We start from the raw sequence: 21219 nt of genomic DNA, 5'->3' as shown, positions 1-21219 counted from the left end.
TTTTTCCAGAAGGGCAGCTGCCCCAAAGCACAGGGCATGGCGCTTGGATTAAAGCAAAGCAACGAGCAAATGTCCAGGTTAGGCACTCTCAGCAGTAGAGCAATGGTGCCCACTGGCTCTTTTGTCCTTGGAAATGCAATTCCACCTCTCCCAGATGTTCTCCAAACAAAGGGAACTGTCTTTCCCAGTGGACCTAGAGAATCCTCAGATCATGCTGTTTTCTACTGGGCTATCAGCCCTCCACTGGAGCACTGCAGCACCCGCAGGTCTCCACACTTGGCCACACCTCAGACCTCTAAAACTCCAGTCTGAGCCCTAATGGTTGTAAAAACTCATAAAAATCATCCCTCCCTTTTTTCCCCAGTTAATGGCTTTGGGGAAGTGTTTTCCTTGTACCATCCCCTGGGCATTTCTCTCTCTCTCTTCTCTCTCTGTGACCACAGGACCCTCTGCTCTGCAGCACCTGCAATACTTTTTCCCCCCAAATCACATCTTTGTACCTCCTACCTTCCATGATGTGGCCTCTTCTCTCCCTCTAGCTGTGCAGTTTGTTCTGTCAGTCCTCAGCTCTATTTCTTGGGTATTCAGAATGATTTAATATTTATTTAGCTGTGTTCAAGGGATGAGGTATGCCTAGCATCCTCTTACCACTCCACCATCTTATCTCCTCCAGTGAAAATTCTACTTTCTTATTTTTCATTGCTGCTAAGAAAAATACTGGATAAAGCAAAAATAATACAATGTATTATATCTTTATAGTTTGTGTAAAAGTAAACAGTGACAAAATAGATCAAATAATTGGACAGAATAATTGATTACATATTGTTATAATGCCCTTATGCTATTCAAAGTGATAGAATATTATTTGAAGGAAGACTCTAATCAATTAAATTTGCATATTGTCAATAGGAGACATAAATACTGAATGAAATGTGGGGAAAAAAAAGTTATGTATAGAATCATCTAAATTTTTACTTTAGAGCTTTAAAAGAGGTCATGAAGTAAGAGCAGTTTTTAATAGGCGCCATTTTATGAAGTTTTTCAAGGAAAATCCAATCCCTAAGATATGAAAGAAAGAGAGAAAGAAGAAAGAAAGAAAGAAAGAAAGAAAGAAAGAAAGAAAGAAAGAAAGAAAGAAAGAAAGAAAGAAAGAAAGAAAGAAAAGAAAGAAAAAAAGAAAGTTAGGTTATAAATCTCTGGGATTTTGAAAGGCTTTTTGGACTTTCCCAATGTGTCAATAATTTCTTGTCTGTACACACTGATACTGTTTAACTCTTCTAGAAAAAGTAGGGATAATCAGATTAATAAAGATTCCATAGAATTGTTAATTACATTTATATATAGATTATGAAAGAAACTAAGGAGTAGAGATTACACATTCTTATATGTCTCTGGAAAAAGTGTAGAAATGCTTTGGCTCATTTTATTTCCCTGATAATATTTTGGACAACCAGTTACCAGATTTATTTTAGTCTTTTGTTGATGTTGTTCCATGAAAATCAAATTGATAATAGCAACTATGTACATAGTTACTAGTTAAGGATAAAAGTTCTAGTGATACCCCAAATTATATTCCCTAGTCTTTCTCAAGCTTCTTTCTCAGTTTTTCTTGTTTTCTGTATCCCTGTCTCTTATGTTTCTCTTTATCTTTTTCTTTCTCTTACATACACAGGAGAACTACATCCCCTCCGCCCACACACACACACACGTACATACTGCAACACATAAGGTAATTGGATTTGTCTTATTGAATTATGCTATATTAAACAATGAGTATTTATCTATGCCCTGATATAGAAAGATGTTCAGGATGATTTTTAAGAGGTAGAAGAGTTTGCAGAAAATAACCTGTTTTGGAAAGAAAATATTTTCATATGTAAACCATTTGGTATTTGGATAAATAAGATTTGGATGAGAAGTTTGGATGGAGATAGGATAATATCCATTATCCTTCCACACACAAAAAAAGATGCATACACTTGCACTGTAAACCACGAGGTCATTAGACGGAGGAGCTCATCTGGCATTTTTAAATTACCCCTATTAATGTTCATTATACTGAGAAGAATTCTATCATGCAGCATTAATCTTTAATATTATCATCTCCATGAGAACTCTGAATGAGGTTAGAAGCCCAATTACAGTTGGGTGACGATGTTGACTTCACCAAGGCCTGAAGAGATGTTGCTGAGCTAACACAAGGCACATGCTCAATTTCTGTGTTGCTTGTTTGTTTGATGCCAGTGACACATGAAAACATGAGCTCTGAGTATTGTTGTTTGTGGGAACCTATTTGGAGACAGACTGCACTACTTTCTGTTGGTTTTTCACAGGGGAACCATAATAATTTAGACAGATCTACTTCTCTGAATGTTTGAAATCTTGACACTCATCCAGATTTAAATCTCCTTCTAGAAAATTCCTGTCACTTAGGTTCATGGAGCTCTATATGAATTCCATAGCAACAGTCTCTGCTTTTGTAGTTTGGTTCTCTCATTTTTTAAACAGGGAAATAACAATGTTATCAAAATTTTGAAACAAGGAAAGTGGTTTTCGTAATAATGGATGATCAGGTATATAGTTGCAAGGATTTTCAGAAATAAAACATAATTTTAACTAAATCCTAGAAGTGACAATTTCCTCAGACAGTACAATCTGTATAGTTTCATGAGTTACAACACATTCCAAAGTGACAGATTATGAGTTCTCTGTGGAATAAGTAGAAATGATCAATGACAAATATAATTTTTTTTTTCCCTCTGGGATGACCATATATTATTTGGGTTTTTTTTCTTTGTCTTTGCAAATTAGTCTTCCCAATAAAATCCTAAGTAAATGTGAGTCATGAGCAATTTTATTTTTAAAAGTCTCTAAAATGCTATAATAAGTTAAAGATATGTCCCAGGTATTAGGAGTTGATGGGCTTCATAGAGAGATTTCACTTGAAACAAGGTAATTAAGTCTTGCTCAAATTATAGTACAGACTTTAAAATTGTCTATAGTACCAACCTGGTGCTTTAGGATTATAATGCAAATTACAACAAAAAGAATTTGAGTTTATATGCTCTTAAACCATGTAATAATAGTTTCCACATATGTACTGATGATGATACGACTGCATTTTTAAAATGGCAAATGAAAAAAAAAATGCCAAATGATGCATCTTACGTGGAAAAAAATGTATGATGTGTATGAGGTAAATCCAGTGGAAGGTGAGAGAAAGCCAGGATGGTTATGTGGGATATAGCAAATGTTAAATCATTTAAGTCTAAAAAGATGAATGTTGAGAGCATATAATTGCAATCTATAAAATTTTAAGGACGTTTGTACATTCAGTCCATGCTTGTTAACCAAACCCTTAAACACTGACACCCCTTAAATATATAGATTTTTTTTCTTTCTTTTTTTTTTTTCCTGTAGTTTCAACTTTTTAAATTCCAATTAGTTAGCATACGTGTAATATTAGTTTCAGGTGTAGAATTTAGTGATTTATTGCTACATACAACACCTAGTGCTCATCACAAGTGCCCTCCTTAATCCTCATCACCCATTTGGCCCATGCCCCTGCCCACCTCCCCTACAGCAATCCTCTGTTTATTCTCTGTAGTTAAGAGTCTGTTTTATGGTTTGCCTCTCTTTTTGTATTTTCCCCTATTTTCATCTGTTTCTTAAATTCCACATATGAATGAACTCATATGGCATTTGTCTTTTTCTGACTGACTTATTTTGCTTACCAAATACTCTCTAGCTCCATCTATGTCATTGCAAATGACAAGATTTCATTCTTTTTGATGGCCAAGTAATATTCCATATATATATATATATATATATATATATATATATATATATAATGTACAAAGATGTGGTATATATATACTACATCTTTATAGATTCATCTGTTGATGGACATTTGATTCTTTCCATAATTTGGCTATTGTTGATAATGATGCTACAACCTTTGGGATGCATGTCCCCCTTCAGATCAGTATGTCCATATCTTTAGGGTAAATACCTAGAAGTATAATTGCTGGGTTGTAGGGTAGTTCTATTTTAACTTTTTGAGGAATCTCCGTAGTGTTTTCCAGAGTGGCTGCACCAGTTTGCATTCTCACCAACAGTGTAAGAGGGTTCCCCTTTCTCTGCTTCCTTACCAACACCTGTTGTTTCCTATGTTGTTAATTTTAGCCATTTTGACAGGTTTGAGGTGTTATCTCATTGTAGTTTTGATTTGTATTTCCCTGATGATGAATGATGTTGAGCATCTTTCTATGTGTCTGTGAACCATCTATATGTCTTCTTTGGAAAAATGTCTAGTCATGTTTTCTGCCCACTTTTTAACTGGATTATTTGTTTTTGGGGTGTTGAGATTTTTTGTGTAAAATATCTACTAGGGGTGCAATAAATACATGTACTATTATACTTCACTAGTAAAATTTCAATCAAGTAGAATATTGAGAAAGGGATTTCAGGATGGTAAGAATAGCTGTAGTAAGCACATTATTCTGGAAAATCATTCTGTAGGGATGCTTTTATTTTTTTATTAAGTATTAAAATTTAACTCCAGTATAGTTAACATACAGCATTATATTAGTTTTAGGTATACAATATAGTGATTCAACAATTGTGTACATTACTCAAAACTCATCATGATAAGTGTACTCTTCACTCCCCATCAATTATTTCACTTATCATCTCACCCACATTCCCTGTAGTAACCATCAGTTTTCTGTAATTAAGAGTTTGTTTCTTGGTTTGTCACTCTCTCTTTTTTTTCCTTTGCTCATTTGTTTTGTTTCTTGACTTCTATATATGAGTAACTTCAATATATGAGTAAAATCATATGGTATTTGTCTTTCTCCGACTGACTTATTTCATTTAACATTATACCCTCTTGCTCCATCCATGTTGCTGCAAATGGCAAGATTTCATTCTTTGTTTATGGCTGAATAATTACACCACACTTTCTTTATTCATTCATCTATCAATGGACACTGAGCTGCTTCCATAAGTTGGCTATTGTAAATAATGCTGCAATAAACATAGGGGTGCATGTATCCCTTGGAATTAGTGTCTTTTAAATTTTTTGGTAAATACCCACTAGTGAAATTGTTCTAGGGATGTGTTTAGATTTCATAATACAAGAAAGATATTTATCTTTTTATCTTATTATTAATTTTCAATTTAAATCTATGCTATTACTAATATAATTATTCTTTTAGAAAAAACTTTTATTACCAACAATTTAGAAATAATACTTCTGTTTATTTTACACATACAGGAGAGCCTATTTTTGAAATTACAAATGTACCATAGATCCATTGAAAGAAATTTGAGGTTTAGGTTAAGATCTGAGTTAGGATTATCAAGTATATTACCACATTAAATGCATTTAAATTTCACGAAAGCCAATATATAAAAGAACTAATGTGATTCATCAGCAGGAGAAAGAGAGAGGCTCCAGAAAAAAGATTAAAGATAAGGAAGATAAAAAGGCAAAGGGAAATATATTTAATTGATGGATTTTGCAAAATATATTGAACCTTAGTCTAATGATGAGTTAATCAATAATGTCAACATACTTTAAGAGATTGCATACAATTGTGATGTTAAGCTTTTCTCTGAATCACAAAATTGTTATATTCAATATATCTTTTTAAAGTATTTTACTGGTGTTTGAAACCTAAAAGATAAATGAATTCAATGTAATGAGAAAACACACGGTGTGTGTGACAGATAAAATCTTCATGCAACAGGAACACATGAATTTTAAATAATCTAGTTAATATCCATGCTCATAGAAAATTTTTTAGAATAGGAGAAAAGTTTACATAAGAAATTTCAATACTTATAATATCTTGTACTGTTATGACAGTCAAAATATATGCATATTATGAAAACAAATGAGAACAGGACCATAGGGTGCCTGTGTACTTTGATACAGGACTAGTGATATTGCATGCTTTTTTAAATTTTTTTCTATTCAGGAGTATAGACTATTTTTTTTTTTTTAAGATTTTATTTACTTATTTGACAGAGAAAGACACAGCGAGAGAGGGAACACAAGCAGGGGGAGTGGGAGAGGGAGAAGCAGACTCCCCGCCGAGCAGGGAGCCCGATGTGGGACTCGATCCAGGGACTCCAGGATCATGACCTGAGCCGAAGGCAGTCGCTTAACCAACTGAGCCACCCAGGTGCCCTGGGAGTATAGACTATTTAGAAATGTATAATAAAAGCCCTAATTACAATAATAAGCCACATGGTGCTGGGTATTTCTTGTATCTTCTGAGAAATTTTCTCTTCTAAGAATTTTATTCTTGCCACCTCACTCCATCTCTCATCTCTAATAAATTTTTAAAAATGAATTCATGCATTTTACAATAATTTCTTGCTTATTATAATGGAGCAAGTGATGAAATCAATTTATATTTCAGAATAAATGTGATCTTTAGAAATGTTTGAAAATTATATGATTATTTGGAGAATGTCATAATATATTAATAAGTGGGGTTAGCAAAATTGCTTGAAATAAAAATAGTATTCTCAGGTCAATTAATTTCTATAATTTTTTAATTTTTATTTACCTATTTATTTTTTTTAAGATTTTATTTATTTATTTGACACAGATATTGAGAGAGAGAGAGAGCAGGCATAAGCAGGGGGTGTGGCAGAGGGAGAAGCCGGCTCCCTGTTCAGCAGGGAGCAGGATGTGGGGTTTGACCCCAGGACCTTGGGATCATGACCTGAGCCGAAGGCAGATGATTAACTGACTGAGCCACCTAGGTATCCCTATTTCTATAATTTTTTAATAAAGTGAAATTTTGAAAGTAACATCAGTATATAGAGAAATTATTAAAATAAGTAAGACTAAAGGATAGAATAAAAGCACATTATGATGAATAAAGTCAATATATAAAATAACTAATTCCAGGTCTAACATCATTTCTCTTGGGATTTTGAATAACTGCTCCACTGCCGTCTAAGATGGTTCTATTTGAAATGTGGTCCACAAACTGCCATTATTAGTATACTTTGGAGGTTGCTGATTGTAGGGCTGTATTTCAGACGAGATCGGGCGCGTTCAGGGTGGTATGGCCGTAGACTGTAGGGCTGTATTTCAGACCAACTGACCTGGATGGAATCCAGGAATCTGTGTTTTAACTTCTCCAAGTGATTGCAATGTATATTAAATTTTGAGAAATACTGTTTTTACGATCTGTTATTGCAGACGATTAATTGCATGCTAGTCTTAATGTCCTTCACTTATAGGTGAACAACACCTTGTTCAGACCCTCCAAAAATGTAGATCACTTATTTCATTTTAAATGTGTTATAATATACTTTATCTTTTAGGGAAATCATTAGGGTGATTTGTAGAGTTGGGTGTGAGGTGTGGTGAGAATATGGGACAGAATTCATTCTAATTTGAGTACAGAGGAGAGATATGAGTGTGATTACCTTTCACTTCTGTACAGTTAGGTTTTTAAATTCTGAGCAAAGAACTCCTCCAAAGAATAAATCCATGACGTTAAACTATGTTAGGCCATGCTAGCTAAGTTAGTCTTTCATTTTCTCATCTGTTTGATCCATCCAGGTATACTTATACTCTTTCCATCATCCAGGGTTTTGTACAGCTCTCATCCAGTGGTGACTCTCCTTACTGTCCTCTCTTTCATATATTCTGAAAGCAATAGACACTTTCTATACAGTATCATACATTATACATTGCTAGATCATGCTCCCCAATTTTGCCAGTCTTGGCTTCTTAGATTCCCATTAGCAATAGATCCATTATTTCTTTCCTGGGAAGATTTCTTTATAGTGGGAAATGTCCCAATATCTTTCAATCATTTGACTTATGCCTACTTAGATTTTGATTTTGATGGTCAAAACAGCGTGAATTTCTTGTTTAAATCTGTTTTCCCAAGCCCCCCAACAGTTTATGCTGTGAACTTACTTCAAGGCTTTTGAGTCCCTTAATGATTGCCATCTGTTGCAGACTCCCAATGTAACTACCCCAACACCTTTCTGGAGACCACACACACACACACACACACACACAAGGTACATAGATTTTGATAGAGTTTGATAAATATATAATACATACATACATACAGTAAACACATGCATTTTTTATGTATGTGAAAAATATATTTTAAAGTTTGTTTGGATTGAAGAGCTATATACGTGGGAGTGGAATTCAAATACAGGAGTGATTTACCCACAGCACTGGGTTGGTAACAACAAGAAGAGTGAACTCAAATGAATCTGCCAACACCTTGACTATGCATCTCTTGTTTTGGGCTATTAGCTGTTAGCTTCAAATCCCATACCTAGACACCAAAAACTGTTAAAAAATGATTAATGAAGGCATCTTAGGTGTTACAAATAAACTTTATTTAACCTTTCATGAGCAGACAGTCTCTTTTTGGAGAACTATAAAAGAGGAAGAAGGCAGAAAGCTTTTATAGGATAAAGAATAAGGAAGAATAAGATAGAGAGAATAGAAAATATCTGATTGTCTGGTGCCACATTATCAACCTCGTTTGGGATGAGAAAGCTCAGGGTTGCCTTGGTGTTTGTCAACTGGCTGACTGGATCTACTGTACGTCTGGTCAAGTGGAGCTTTGGACGTGAAAGTTAATCTAAGTTTCAGTTTGCTGACATGGCACCCTGAGTAGGAGCAGCTCCATTTTGGGTCTAGAAAGTTACTTTGGTCTTGAATACGTCTTTGGGACGTAGGTGAAAATTGGCAAAATGTAGTCTAAACTGTTTTTTTTTTTTTTAAATTTCATTATTAATGGTATGACTAAAACAATTCTACACTATTTTATATGTATTTTAGGATTGTTGAGGAAATAAATAAATGTGTTGATATTATTGGGCACCAAAGTTCTCATTGTGGAAGAAGGAATATGAAAATCTAGAGTGGGAGATGGTGAAAAAGAGTCCAATTGAGATAAAATAAAATTGGAAGTATCAATGTGAACACAAAATTTCTAAAATATATAGATATATGCATGCTCATATGCATCTTTGTATGTGTGTATGAATGTATGCTATGGGGAATATAAATCATTTCCTATCTTCATCTGTAAAACATGTTGCAATCTTCTCTGGTTACCTTCAAGATTTTCTATTTTTTAGCACTGAATATTGTGAATTGATATTTGTTTTAGTATTTTTTTATTTTTTTAGTTTTATTTTTTTCCTGAGTTGTAATAAAGAATTTATTGCATGTGTATGAGGTATAGACTTCATGCTGTATTTACTTAAAAAAAAAACAAAAACAAAAAAACAAAAACAAAAAACCTGTGGCTTCCAAAGAGGAATATATATTACTAGCCTAATCACAGCAAGAAGAGCTTTCTACTTTAAAGTCTTTTTCCATTTTTTATTTGTAAATTCTTCTCATTCCTTTTTTTTTGTTTGTTTTGTTTTGTTTTAGTATTTTTAATTGTTTTTTCCTCCTATTTAGGATTTTCAGAGATTATTGATTGACTACGTGGTTGGAAGTTTTTCATTATTTTTGTAAAATTCTTGGTCATTGTCTGTTTAAATATTCCTCATGCTTTTTTCTCTTTCTGCCTTCACCCGCTTAAATGTCAAGTTCAACTATGTTGGACCATTTGATATTCTCTCAAAACTGGTCTGTTTTCATACTCTATTTTGTTTTTCTTCATTTGTGGTTTTTTCTTCTTGTGTTTACTTTGGGTAATTTTCATTAAACTCTTTTTTGTATTTATTGATTAATCCCTTGGGTTATTTTGAGCTTAACAATGAACACAACAAACATTATCAATTTATGTCATGGTGTTTCTTATTTCTAGTGTTTCTTTTTGACTTTTTTTGTAGGTTTCATTTATCTCATGAAATTCCACATCTGCTTATGCAGGCCATCTCCCTTTTTCTACTAGAAACTTGAACATATTAATGATACTTATTTTAAATTTCCTTCTGAGACTTCCAACCACATCTGAGCCATAAGTTGTCTAGTTCTATCAATAGCTTTGTCTCTTCACAGTGAATAATTTTGTACTTACCTTTTTATGTAGCTCATTTTCTAGCATATATACCAGAGTGGAGACTGAGGAAAATAGCATTTTACGTCTAGAAATGGGCAAACATCTTCTCCTAGGCCATTGGTGCAATGTTTGAGTTAATCTAGTCATGAATTAAACTGTGTTTGTGTTTTGTTGTTATGGGTACCCTCATGGCACCACGGTTTCAAATTCCTCTGGTGTTACCTTGGGATTAGTGAGAAGACTGTCGTGGTTCCCCACCTCTGCCTCAACCGGGGGTTTTTCATCACGTTCCATCATAAGAGATTGGCCTTGCTTCTGTTCCTGTGCCTCAGAAGTGTTAACTCTCCATACTCTTGTCTTTCCTCCTATTCTACGTTGCTCTTGCTGGTTGCTTGCGGCTGCTAGACTGATAGTGACAATCAGTGGCTTTCTCAGTTGTTCTGGTTCAGTTTTAGGCTTGGAACTTTCTTGTTGATACTGTTCCTAACCCAGTATTAAGAGACCTATAGTTAACCTGGATGATAACCACTTTTTGGCCCATTTGTTGGGATGCAGTTTTTTCTTACATGCCTGGATGCAATGGATCTGTCTGCTGGCATTGGGAATATTTGCTGCCCTCACCTCAGGTAATTGATACTGTGTTTTTACAGAGGTGAGGGGTACAAGCAAAGCTGCTATTCTCCTACATATGTGAACCACCGAGGGCTGCTTGCTTGCACTCAGTCTTTCATAAGTGCCTGGTGGAAATCCAAGAACAAGAGTCTGTGAATGAATGCAACTCCCCTGAGTCTTTGGGTTCCATGGATGTATATTGTCATGTGAGGCCCCCCTTGAACTTAGAAATTTATTAAAAGATTTTGCAGAATTATTTTTGTTAAATTCTATGTCAGTATCTTATATCTCCTATAAAGTATCGATATTTTTTTGTTTTGTATTTGTTGCTATGTTTAAAATGCAATTGATTTTATATTGACTTTGCCTCCAGTAAACTTATTAAATTAATTTCCTGGTTTTAAAGTGTTTTCTCATTGGTTTTCCTGCATTTACAATCCTTTATCTGAAAAATAACAAATTTTCATTTAACTTTCAAAAATTTTTCCTTTTACTTCTTCCTCTTTTCTAGGAATTTCACAATATTTTTTTAATATTAAAACAAGCAACTAAAATTTGCCTTTGTTGGATTTTTTATGTTTTTGTTATATTTTGTTGATATCTTTTCTCTATATTTTACCTTCTTTTACTTTGGTAGGTTTGATTTCTTCTTTGACACTGGATTATTTATGAGTAGTATTTAACATTGGTGCTGTTGAAGAGTTTTTGATTTAAATTAAAGTAGATTAAATCTATTGTGATCACAAAACAAACTCCAAACGATTTTAATCTTTGAAAATTATTGAGCTTATTCTTATCGCCCAACATAGTGTATGTTTGGTTAATGTTTCTTGAGCACCTGAACAGATTAAGAATTGTATTTCTGCTGTGTTTATTTTTCTAAATATGCCACATCAATATTGTTAAATGTGTTGCTCATATTTTTGTTTTATTTTCTAAATTTTTATTTTGTGACATTTGTAATCTATATTTTACCTTCTTTTACTTTGGTAAAAGTAATCAGTTGAAAGAAGAATATTAAAGTCTCCTTTATAATTCTGGATTTCTATTTTTCTTTTTTCTAGTTGTGTCAGTATTTTACCCTATATATTTTATTTTTTTTAAAGATTTTATTTATTTATTGACAGAGAGAGAGAGACAGCGAGAGAGGGAACACAAGCAGGGGAGTGGGAGAGGGAGAAGCAGGCTTCCCGCCGAGGAGGGATCCTGATGTGAGGCTGGATCCCGGAATCCTGGGATCATGACCTGAGCCGAAGGCAGAAGCTTAATGACTGAGCCACCCGGGGGTGCCCCTACCCTATATATTTTATTTTATTTTATTTTATTTATTTTTTATTTTTTTTATTTTATTATTATTTTTTTTTACCCTATATATTTTAAAGCTAGATTTTTTGGTGCATATGGTTAAGGCTTTAAGTTTTTTCATTGAAGTGATTCATTTATCAGTAGGAACTATTTTTGTTTATCCTTATTGATGCCTCTTACCTTAAAATCAGGATCCACAAACTATAACCTATGACCAGTTCCCTGTTTCTATTTAAAAAAATATATTGAATTGGAACATAACCACACCAGTTCATGTACATATTGTTTGCGTGATGTAAGTTCTGGAAGATTTAATTAATTGAGACAGATACCCTATTTCCTTCCTGCCTAGAATGTTTACTATGTGGCCTTTTAAGAAAAAAAAAAAAAATTGCTGATCCATACATCAAAGTCTACTATCTTATATTTATAGCTCTCTTAAATTTTCTTTTGAATAAACTTTACTAGGTATATTTTTCCATCATTTTATTTTAAGATGTTTATATCTTTATATATATTTTTTTTAAAGATTTTTATTCATTTATTTGAGACAGAGAGAATGAGAGAGAGAGAGAGCATGAGAGGGAGGAGGGTCAGAGGGAGAAGCAGACTCCCTGCCGAGCAGGGAGCCTGATGCGGGACTCGATCCCGGGACTCCAGGATCATGACCTGAGCCGAAGGCAGTCGCTTAACCAACTGAGCCACCCAGGCGCCCAAGATGTTTATATCTTTATATTTAAATGACCTCTTATAAGCTATATATAAATAAATGCTTTATAAAAACCCAGTATATATTTTTTGTATTTACTGATATAATTTGATTTCCATTTGCTATCTTACCATTTTATTTCTATTTAATTTACATTTCTTATGTTAAATTTTTCTGCTTATTTGCCTTATTTTGATTTAATCAAACATTTTTATTAATCTATTTTCTTTCCTTAACTTGTTACGTACTTTTAAAAAATCTCTTATGTGCTATCCTAAATATACCAATGAACATCCTTGTTGAATAACAACTGAAAATAAATTATTACATATACCATCACCCTGATTCATTTAGAAACTTAGAATACTTTAAGTGCATTTCATATGAGATATGAAATTCATGTTTTGAAGACCTAACCCTTAGGACGGTATTTGGAGATGGGGGGTGATTTAAGAAGGTCATCTAGGTTAAATGAAATCATAAGGATAGGACCCTAATCCAGCAGGACTGTAAGAAGAGGAAGAGACGTGAAGAGTGCACCTGCATAGAGAAAAGACAGTGAGGACACAGTGAAAATGCAGCCATCTCTGAGCCAAGGAGAGGCCTCAGGAGAAATCAAACCTACTAACTCCTTGATCTTGAACTTCCAGCCTCCAGAACTATGAGAAATAGATTTCTGTTGTTTTAACCACACAGTCTGTGGTATTTTGTTATGGCAGCCCTAGAAAGCTAGTACATAAATGCATGCATACCTATTTGAAAAAGTATTCATTTGCATAACACACAGACTGTGTGGCTAAAACAACAGAAATAATGAATCATGGAACACTACATCAAAAACTAATGATGTAATGTATGATGATTAACATAACATAATAATAAAAAAAATTACAAAGAACAACAAAAAAAGTATTCATAGGAAATATGGAAGGATAAGAACTACTTGGTTAACCTGGGGTGCTCTGCAGTATTTTAGGGATGAGTCTCATATGAATAAGACAGAGGGAAGGGGCTATCCCTATGACAAGAATATTAACTCTGCAATAAAATGTGCATGGTAGTAATCATATTTACATAAAATTATGTGTATTTTTTACACTAATACATCAAATATGTTTATATATTGTGTGGTTATTTATATGTGTGTGCATTCATACACCTATATATTTTCATCGTATATTATGATATAAATAATTTAGTGTATTGCACAAATCTGTATAAATCATAGAATAGCATACCGAGAAGTGTTACTATCATATTAAACTTTAATTTTCTCCTGACTTTAAAAATCTTTTTGTAAATTTTTTATAGCCGTAAATGTCTCTACTTTATATCAGGATCCTTATGTGTAGCATAGTGTCTGACATAATAAGCATTCTGTAAACAGTTTTTTAAACTTAGTAAGCAACTGGTTGAGTGAACAAATAGATAAATGAACGTTAGTGACATATTACAGATCCTTAGTACACTTTCTATCAATATATCTATTTAAATATTTATGTATTTATTTACAAAAAGATGTCTATCATTGAGTACAGATTCCAATTCAAATTTCTTATCTTTTTTTTTTCAGATTTTATTTATTTATTTGTTAGAGAGAGAGAGTGTGGGAGAGAGAGAGTGAGCAAGAGTACAAGCAGGGGGAGCTGCAGGCAGAGAGAGAAGCGGGCTCCCTGCTGAGCAAGGAGCCCGATGAGGGACTCGATCCCAGAACCCTGGGATCATGACCTGAGCAGAAGGCAGCCGCTTAACCTACTGAGCCACCCAGGCGACCCTCAAATTTCTTATCTTGTACATATTACATGATTCTTTAAAATCTGATCTCAGCACGTTCTTCTAGGTCTATTTTCTCTTTCTAATATCATAAATGTTTATAACCAAAAATATGCTTTTAGCTCATATATTACCATTATTTTGTCCTTTTATCATTCATTGCAGGGTCTAAGTAATATAGCAGTGTGGTTTGGAAAGCAGGCTCAGATATCAGCCTGAGTGTGAATCTAGATCTATCCCTTAATAACTCTATGACTTAGGGCAGTCATTTTATCCCTGGCTTCTGCTTTCTTACTTAAAAAATAAAACAATAAGAGCATATGCCCTTGGATGTCTGGGTGGCTTAGTTGGTTAAGCGTCTGCCTTTGGCTCAGGTCATGATCCCAGGGTCCTGGGCTGGAGTCCCACATCAGGCTCAACAGGGAACCTGCTTCTCCTTTTCCTTCTACCCCTCTCCCTTGCTCATGCTCTCTCTCTATCTCTCTCAAATAAATAAATAAAATACCTAAAAAAAAAAGAACATATGCACCTGTGATGATTAAAATGTTGGGGGTGGTAATAAATGCAAATTGCCTACAGTAGTACCTGCCACATTGTACACACAATATATTTATTTTCATAATTTTAGTGATCTCCCTGTACATTTTCATATTCAATGTAGTTTTTTCAGTGACACATTTTATTTTATTATTTTAGTTTGTATTTAAATTAAAGTTAGTTAACATACAGTGTACAATTTAGTGACTCAAGACTTCCATAAAACACCTGGTGCTCATCACAAGTGACCTCCCTAATCCCCATCACCTATTTAACCCATCCCCTGACCCACCTCCCCTCCGGTAAACATCAGTTTGTTCTCTTTCGTTGAGTCTGTTTCTTAGTTTTCCTCTCTCTTTTTTTTTTCTTATGATCATTTGTTTTGTTTCTCAAATTCCACACATGAGTAAAATCATATGGTATTAGTCTTTCTCTGACTGATTATTTCACTAAGCATTATACTCTTTAGCTCCATCCATGTTGTTGCAAATAGAAAGATTTCAATCTTTTCTATGGCTGAATAATATTCCATTATATATCTCACATCTTTATCCATTCACCAATTGATGAATGCTTGGGCTTCTTCCATATCTTGGTTATTGCACCTAGTGCTGCAATAAACATAGTGGTGCATATATCTCTTTGAATTAGTGTTTTTGTATTTTTTTGATAAATGCCCAGTAGTGTAATTGCTAAATCATAGGATAGTTCTAATTTTAGCCTTTTTAAGAACCTCCGTACTGTTTTCCAGAGTGGCTGCACCAGTTTGCTATTCAAGGCAATTTGAATTTTTATACAAAGGCTATCACAGATGAAACAATTTGGGGATGTCTTTCCTGATATTTTTGACAGTTTGCTTTCCTGAAACCTATACCCCTTGCTTTTTTTTTTTTTTAAGATTTTTTATTTATTTATTTGAGAGAGAGAGAATGAGAGACAGAGAGCACGAGAGGGAGGAGGGTCAGAGGGAGAAGCAGACCCCCTGCTGAGCAGGGAGCCCGATGTGGGACTCGATCCCGGGACTCCAGGATCATGACCTGAGCTGAAGGCAGTTGCTTAACCAACTGAGCCACCCAGGCGCCCACCCCCCTTGCTTTTTATAAAAGCATTTATATATAGTATAAACATTCATATTTTATCTCTAAAATATGTATATTTCTCATCTTGCTTAGTCAGGAAGCTCCCAGAAGTCAAAGACAGAAGGTTTATCCTATGCATCATGCTGGCATTCACAGGATAAAGGTCAATTTCTTCCACCAAGCATTCCTGAAAATACGCGATTTCATTAATTTTTAAATCTCAAGTGTCTTGAAGAATTTCAACTAATTTTTGCCTCAAGACATACATTTTCTCATTTAAAAATATTAATTTATATAATTTTTCATTTGATTTGTCTTTAGTTCTAGATTAAGTATTATTGTGATAATTATTATTTGGCCCATAGAGACTCTCTTGAGATTTGTTATGCCAGGTCAGTGAGAAAAATAAGTGGTGGTACCTATATTAGTGTCTATTACCTCATATGGACCTTTGACATAGTAGAGAATCTACAAGAGAGGTGGAGTGTTTAGTGGAACTGTTTTTAAGTCATTAATGCTGTATTCCAAAGCATACATACTTAGATGTTGACAGAAATTTTCAAATTACATTTTAACTATTTACATAAAAAATTGATATATATTTTTCTGGCCAAATCAGAGATATTGAGAAATTATATTTGTAAGTTATAGAGCCACATAGGTATCTATATGTTTATCTATTGTTGATTTTAATATTTAGATAAGATCTGAGTATTACTGTATATGTATTTTAAATTTTTACACTACAATGGGAAGAATTTATTACTAAAAAATTCAACATTTTTTAGATCAGAAAATATTTCAAACATTTCAAATAGAATACAGCCATGTTTCTAAGGTACAATATGCCCAGTTTTAAAACACAGAGATCATCAGATTTGTCACAGGGAAAAGCCATCTTGGTCAACAATTCTATCATATTTCATGTCTATTTGCTTCTGAAAAAAAAAGAAGTAAATAGTTCCAGAACAGCTAAATATAGTTTAAAATGACTTTTTTCATTTCCTTTGAGTGGAAAGGAAAATAATCTTTCATCAACAAAGAATGTCCTAGCAAGTAGAAATATTGCTTATTTGGTAAAACTCCATGAAATATTGCAACTATCCTACTGTGAACATCAATATTTAATTTTTCTCATACGTTTTTGTTTTGAGTAAGTGTCCAAGAAACACAATACATCAAGAGCCACTGTAATAAAACATAGATAGTGAACTTAGAAACTTAAATAGCAAGAGATACAGAGCTTTGCTTTCATTTCCAACTACATTGATTTCAGTTATGACTTTGTAATTTCTCTTTCTTACCAATTGAAAATGTAGATAATTAAGGACATAAATTTTTCATCCACATATAGTTAAACAGAAGCAGATTATATTAAATAGTTCAACATTTGGCACAAGTATTGTTTTATGTCATATATACTTTTTTGAAACAATGAACAAAAATGGAATTGCCTTACACACATCAGTGGACCATTTCTGGCAATAGGATACCTGTTTTAAGGTTTATTTATCTTTAATAAATTCATTTTACTCCAGTAGATTACAAATAGTATCACATTTAAAGATAAAAAAACGATATACAAGAATGCATAGGTTCATAAAATATAAACAAATGTATCTTTATGACATAGGTAGATTTAGCAATACACTTCTGTCTAAATTTGCATAGCATACATCATGCTAGTTTCTCTGTTTTAAATAGCTAAGAAGGACTATTCTGCACAAAATATGTCAGTTTTGATTGGTTTTGTCATTGTTTGCTTGCATTTTTTATATTATTAGCATACCTCCTTTAATTTTCTCATTATTTCTTTTTTGGATATTAAAGCATACATTTATTTAGAAAGCAGTTATTCTTTATTCCAACACTACTACAAAAAAAAAAAAAAAAAGCCAGAATGTTAGAGACAAAACGAGACAGGAAGAAGATAGAAAAGAGAAAAGAAAAATGTTTTTATCCTTCTTATTTTCATTTAGATTACCTGAGAATTTTTTATTCCCTGTTTTCTATGCCTTTTGGTTATACTATTCATTTTACTATTTTTCATGCTTATCTGAAAAATGATATAGTCTTGACTTATTGCAATCAATAATAAATTATTTGCCACTTAAGAAACAATGTAAGAACCTTATAACTATTTAACTGTTTAAATGTATTCCATCCTTTGTGCAATAAGCATATAAGACAATATAATTTTTGCTGTTTCAAGTAGTCCATATTGTTTTGTATTAGGTACACAGTTGCTCTTTCCACTAATTTTTATATCTTATTAGAGTTCCAGATTTCTGGGATGCCTGGGGGGTTCAGTTGATTAAGTGCCTGCCTTTGGCTCAGGCCATGAACCCAGGGTCCTGGGATCAAGTCCTGCATGGGGCTCCTTGCTCAGTGTGGAGTCTGCTTCTCCCTCTGCCTGCCACTCCCCCTGCTTGTACTCTCCCTCTCTCTCAAATAAATAAAATCTTTAAAAAAATAGAAAAGATTTTATTTATTTGTCAGAGAGAGAGAGAATGAGTAGGGGGCAGGGACAGAGGGAGAGGGAGAAGCAGAGCAGGGAACCCAACCCAGGGTTCCAATCCCAGGACCCCAGGATCACAACCTGAGCTGAAGGAAGACACTTAACTGACGGAGCCACCCAGGAGCCCCACAATTAGCTTCTTAAAATATTTCAGAACTTTAGATATCACTTGATTTTCTTTCATTTCCATTATTTCTCTTTACCATCCTTCAGTCTTGTCATTGCTCTTTAGAAGGCATGTGTCTTTTTATCTGGCTAATTTGAGATTTTGTCTGCCTCTGTAATTTTTTTCTTTGCTTTTCATAAGTTTGTTGATGATGTACCTAGATGTGATTTTCTCCTGCATGGTATTTGAAGGACTTCTTAAGTATGTATTTTGATATTTTTTTATCAGCTTTGGAAGATTCTTAGTCATTTTCTCCTTAAATATTGATGCTGTCCCACTGTTTATTTTATCCAATAGGGGCTAAAATTGCTATGTATCAGGGACTTTTAACTGGGTGTGTCATGTGACCCTTACACTCTGTTTTGTTTGATTTGGTGTAGATATAGATATAGACTATTGGTATGAGTATATATTATCTGTAGTTAAGATTGCTCATTTTCTATTGACCTTCCCTTCCCCACTAATCTTATCTTCTTTCATGTTCAGTCTGCTGTTAACTCATTTAAAGACTTTTTGTTTTTATTGCAGTATCAATTACTCTTCTTTGTGTACAATTCCACAGTTATGTGACCATTATCACCATCAGGATATAGAACATTTCTGTCACCCCAGAAGTCTCATTGTGTCCTTAGGTAGAACACTCCTTCTCTTGCCTCGGCCGCTAGAAACCACCAATCAGCTTTCTTTCCCAATACCTTTGCTTTGAACCAAACCATACTGTTCATACCTTTTTAGTTTGACTTCTGTAACTTAGCATTATGCATTAGAGCTTCATCCATGTTCTTGCTTTTGTCCTTGGCATTGTTCCTTTTTCTTACCAAGTAGTTTGCCATTACATGAATATACTACAGTTTGCTTTTGCATTCACCAGTTGAAGGCAATTTCAGCTGTGGTAATTATGAATAAACCCCATATAAACATTTATATGCAAGTTCTGTGTGAACATAAGTTTTAATTTCACCATGGTAAAAGACTAGAATTGATTGTTGAGTCAAATTATATGTGTATTTTAAACTTCATAGAAACTGACAAACTGTTAGGTACAAAATAATTCAATGAGCCTCCACAGTCTCTAAAGAAATAAAATTATTCTTGGAAATATTTAATTTGATGTAATGGACATCTTATAGTATTTAGAAGCAATAAAAAACAAATTATATTTTTATGACCTATACCCTAAAATATAAGCTCCAGAAAAGCAGGCATTTCTGTCTTGAATCCTGGAATGTCCTCTTTAATACCTAACTACTGTGTTTAAAAAATAGATGCTCAATAACTAACTAATAAATGAGTAAGCCAGTTTTGTGTAAGTACAAAATAATGTATTGCAAAATATATGCTAATTTGCAATGGAAACTTAAGAAATGGTTGTAATTATATAAGATTATTGAAGAATATAAATATGAGGTCATGGTTAACATGCACTGATAGAAGAACAAGGAAGGGGATACCCCATTTGGATAAAATAGCACAAGCAATAGCATAGAAATAAGGAAAATACCACACACAAATGATTACACTTAGAAGATAACTTTTGTTGGAATGAGAATATAGTATTTTGAGAAAATGGGAACTTGAAGTAGTTTTCCATTCAGGTTTGTCATTTGGTGGTCTATTGTCTTTAGGTAAGTCACCTGACATCTTAAGACTTCAATTTCTTTGTATGTAGAGATGATAAGTGCTAAACTCAACAGATTATCAAGAAGATTAAATTACTGGGCGCCTGGGTGGCTCAGTTGGCTGAGCGACTGCCTTCGGCTCAGGTCATGATCCTGGAGTTCCGGGATCGAGTCCCGCATCGGGCTCCCTGCTCGGCAGGGGGTCTGCTTCTCCCTCTGACCCTCTTCCCTCTCGTGCTCTCTGTCTCTCATTCTCTCTCAAATAAATAAATAAAATCTTAAAAAAAAAAGAAGATTAAATTACTTATTATATGTACAATTTTTATGATATTGACTATCTGATAATAAGGTCAAAATAAATGTGAATAATTATTAACAAACCTTAGTCTGATCATTTTAAATTTGACATGACAATAATTTGTAGGATAGCTTTTGAGAAAGACAATTTAAAGATAAGTTATCACTGACAAAATGCTAAAATCAAAACATTGACTAAAGAACTGTAACAGTAGTACAAATTAGATTAGTGGTTGAAAAAAAATAGCACCAAAAAAATAATTTGATTTATAGCATCATTGGTAGACTATAAAATTGGCCCAACCGTTTCCAGTTAATGAATATTGGATCAGAAGGCTATTACCACATCTTTCAGTAATGGGGTAAATGGATTCTAATGAGTCAGCAGTTCCACTTCAGAGATGATACTGTTCAGATATTGTGGGGAATATATCCATGTGGTCATAGTTCTTCACCCACAAGTGGTTGTACAAGTGGGTGATATCTAAAAAGTATTACTATTGCATATTTTACCACTTTTACATGTATTTAGAAATTATTTGATTTATAACTTGTTTTGCATGTTCAAAACAAAAAAAAATC

Source organism: Leptonychotes weddellii, chromosome 1, assembly GCF_054177405.1.
Source record: "Leptonychotes weddellii isolate Sample4059 chromosome 1, ASM5417740v2, whole genome shotgun sequence".
Taxonomy (NCBI): domain Eukaryota; kingdom Metazoa; phylum Chordata; class Mammalia; order Carnivora; family Phocidae; genus Leptonychotes; species Leptonychotes weddellii.
Note: the sequence above shows the minus strand (reverse complement) of the source record.